The sequence below is a fragment of the Syngnathus floridae genome, chromosome 7 (genome assembly GCF_059516105.1).
Source record: "Syngnathus floridae isolate MCC-2025c chromosome 7, RoL_Sflo_1.0, whole genome shotgun sequence".
NCBI lineage: Eukaryota > Metazoa > Chordata > Actinopteri > Syngnathiformes > Syngnathidae > Syngnathus > Syngnathus floridae.
Window position 1 is genome coordinate 13,150,758 of NC_142419.1, and position 4,124 is coordinate 13,154,881.

The 4,124-nt window shown below is 40.0% G+C and overlaps 1 protein-coding gene across 2 annotated transcripts in view; it reads right to left on the reverse strand.

The window, feature by feature from the left end:
- Window positions 1–468, reverse strand: part of slc8a2b (solute carrier family 8 member 2b) — a 29,396-nt gene extending 28,928 nt beyond the window's left edge. Inside the window, exon 1 of one of the 2 annotated variants that reach the window (XM_088381712.1) lies at window positions 310–468. The gene's annotated coding sequence lies outside the window, so the exon portion shown is untranslated. The remainder of the gene's footprint in view (window positions 1–309) is intronic. The other variant, XM_088381711.1, reaches the window with a different exon arrangement.
- Window positions 469–4,124: the final 3,656 nt, after the last annotated feature.

Here is a 4,124-nt window from a genome sequence, read left to right on the forward strand (position 1 = left end):
TTAACTTTTACGGTTTCCTTATATGAATAAAAAAGGCGTCTGGTGCTGGTGCGTGCGCGCTGCCGCCGGGGGAAGTGCGTGCGTGACACCGCTCCCGAGGACAACTTTGGGGACGCGTGCACGTCGTCATGAGTGGAGCAATGGAGCTTCTGGAAGCTTCGTTTTGCTGACACGCTTCATTCTCACATTGTGGTCACGAGTGCACGAGCACGCACGACATACACACGCGTGTGCACACGCACCACACATAAACACACACTGATATATAAGCGACGAGCAATACAAGTGGAAAAGCCGATGTGTTCTTACCTTGTGATCTCCGACTGCTGATGATTGAGATGATGATGGTGGTGGTGGTGGTGGTAGTGATGAAGTAGGCGCAGAAGGATGTGCACCCGACGACATGTGCACCACCACTGAGGAAGGGCAGGATCATCATCACCAGCACGTCCCGCCTCGGCCCGACCGACACCCCCCGCCCCTCTCCCCCCCCCCCCCTCTCATTTCACGCACACGCAAAAGCTGTGTGTTCTCGTGGGGATGAATGGAAGAAAAGGATGAAGTTAAAGGAGCTTTGTTTACAAGAGAAGGGAAAACACTGAGGAAGCAAGGGGAGGAAAATGTAGATGGAGAGAGGAAACAAAAACAAAAGCGAGGAGACAAGGAGGAAAGAAGGAGGGATGAAGTTAAAGGAGCTTTATTTGAGAGAGAGGTGGAGGAAAGGAGACAAGGAAAGGAAAACAAGATAAGAGGGTGAGGGATGAAAGCTGCTTTGCCCACAAGGAAGAATTTCATCAAGAACAGGAGGCAAGGAAATAAGAGGGGAGGAAGATGGCAAGGAAATAGGAGAGATGAAGTTAAGGCAGATGAGGAGATGGGAAAGCAAGTATAAAGTGAGATCATGAGGAGTTAAATGAGGAAAGGAACGAGACAAAATTTGGAATCAAGAAAAGCAAGGAGATGAAAAAGAAGGTGACAAGGACAGAGGAGGGGGAGAGGAAAAAATGTGAATGAAAGAATAAACTTTTTGATCATCCATGATTGACTCCTCTCACAGCGGCAGAGCCCCCCCTTTCACAGATTCTCCGGCTTGTGGAATTACCAAAGTACCAAAATCGTGTCTAATCCGCTTTTACGCTCTAAATGAGGGCCACACGCCATGCTGGATTTTCCCAGTCATGACATCAGAGCCTCATGTGACAATGAAAGAAATAAGGACATGAAACCAAAAAGAAAAAAAGAGGACAAAACAAAACAAGGAAATGAAACGAGGTGAAAGGAAAAGTCAAAAAGGAAGGCTCCTAACTTGAAAACCATCTCATCCCAAAGAAAAAGAAAGCAGACAAAAGGAAACACGGCCAACAAACATCACAGAGTTGAAGTAAAATAATACACCCAAGGTTCTGCTCTGTGTCTCTTTAGCTAAACATGTCAGCATTCACTTCCTGCTGTGTCCAAATATGGTCATGACAGTCCATCACTGAGAATAAACAATACAAGCTGGAAATAAACTTCTTTCCCACCGAGCTGCGGCGGATTATTTCTGCCAATGTCAATACACTCTGGAGAGCGTGGAATGTCACTCAGGGGAGCGTAAAGGAATCTCAGCAAGGCTCACCGACAGCACCACATTGTGCAAGGGAGAAATTGATGTGCCAAGCAGGTACGCAAAATGGCCGATGATTGCGTTGACAAAGCCATTTTCATAAAAACTTGCAAAAATAACCAAAATATATAAAAAGAAAATGACAAGCTAGCACACTAAAGGTCAAAACGGTCACATTTAAATATTCTAAATTGGCATTTGCGAGTCATTTGGGGACGTCTCGAGGGATGGAGCAAGAGGAGAGCACATGCTCTGTATGAATTATAGATCAATCCCAGAATGCAATATGCTTTACAACACCATACATCCAAACACTCATCTATAATTCATGTCAATATCATTTTAAAAAATCCATATTAGGCATCCACCGGTGTGCACCTCGTCAATACTTGGGAGAATTATTGGGAAAGCTAGAAAAGCTTTTGGACAATTTGTCTTGGAGTCGGGGGTAGGCAGGCCTGATCACAGTAGCCCTTCAGGGAAAGAGATTTTTTTTCTTCTAAAAAAGTGACAAAGTAAGAATCAATATTGACTCTTGATAATGTGCATTTCCCCAGTTATTCTATTTTCAAATGAAGTTGGATTTACATGATGGTAGTTTTAATAAAAAATAATAAAAAATAATCAACCCCTGAAAAACCCAGACTGTTTAATTTAAAAAAATATATACTTATTACTCTAAGTTCATCCTCAGTTAAATTTTGATACAATTTTTTGTTTTCCTATTCAAACACCCAATAAAAAATAATCAACAAAAATAAACTCAATATATCAGTATAATAAAATAATGTGGATTTTGGTTAAAAAAGTTCTTCCCTCAATTAATTTACATCAATTTAATTTGCAGAAAACTCAAATATAAGTGCATTTTTTAAATATAAACATTTAAACAAATTTAAGTTAATTAAAAAACATAATGTGAAAACGTGGATTTTATTTATGTTGGAAAGGCGGTTTTAGTGCATTTTGGGGGAAGTGAAAGAAAAATTAATACGAGCAAGCATTAAGCATGCACAGTGTACAACAGACTGAAGACTAAATGGAAGCCATTTAAAAGCTAAATAAATACAGGATGTGTGTGTAGTGTCAGGTTAAAGGAGGACATAAAATCCAGAAGCATTTTTTTGTAAGGAAACTTTTTATGTGTGCTTGGTGAGCATCACTCATCATCGTCGTCATCATCATCATGGTTAGAGAGAAAAAAAGGCCTTTTTGCAGTTTCCAGTACAGCAGATAAGGTTTCTCATTATTATTAAAGAGTACAAAAAAGGGAGAGAAAAAAAAAATCACAATTTCCAGAGTTCATTTCTCCTGCCAGGTGAAGAAAAAGAAAGAAAAAAAGCAAGAAAAGAGAGCTAGAAGCTTTTGGTCCTGGAGTCTTTTTGTACGCGACTTCCTGTTTATCCCCTCCTCTAATATGTGCCCCCTTTAAAAAAAAAAAATTAAAAAAAAAAAACCAAGCAAACAGTCAGAAAAAAAAAAAATCTGCCATCAATTTAGACCCCCCCCCTTCCCTCAATTCATCATCATTAATATTGCATAGATTTCTTTTTCATTTCCTTTTGGACAATTTTTGTTGAAGACTGGTCAGAATGGGGGGATGAGAGGAAGTAAAAAGAGAGAAAAAGAAAGAAGACGGTGCTGAGGACACAGATCAGTAAAATTGATTAAATGATGACGGCAGTTACTCATTGGGCAATTTTTTTCTTTTTTTTGTGCCATTATCATTGTGAAAAGGAAGAAAACAAATATTTACAGTGTCCTTACAGCACACTCTATTCCAAAAAATCAAGAAAAGGAAGGGAAACAAGATTGGTCACCTTATCCAGCAACAAAGGGCATTGTGAGTAAATACGTGGTTTCATTTCAGATTGATCGAATTCCCCCTCGAAAAGTCCCGCCCCTCCCCTTCCACCTAATCCGGACGCCTCAGCATATAACTATGACCTAATACACAAACATCGGCAGTCGTGCCAGAAATCCAAAATGATAAAATAAATTTCGCATACTTATCAAGATTACCCGCCTCAAAAAATAAAAAAAAAAAATAAAAAAAATAAAAGGCAGAGAGGGTTAAGTTAACAAGTGCCTGCCCTTCCCTCCCACCCCCCCAAAAAAAACAGGGAAGGAAGCCTTGAGAGCAATGATTCCATATCCTCAATAGCCATCTGAAGGTCCATCTATTTGTAAACTCTTTGTCCTCACTGGACAATTCAGCGCATTAGCAGAACGACTTTTTTCTTTTTGAACTAGGACTGAACTTTACGCCGTATTTCAGGGATATCAAGTAAATGCCCGAATGGCTTTCATGTACTTGTATGCATGTCGTCCTGATTTATAAGACAATTTAACTGTCCAGAGTGCATTTTTTTTTCTGCACACTAGTAGTACAACCTTGACATACTAGTAAAGCAACATGTTGTCAAATGGGGCATTTTTTGTTTGCCCCAGTAACGTGGTTGCACAACTAGTATGCAACTCTGCACTAGTAGGCCAAATGTAGCTCTAGTAGTAGTGC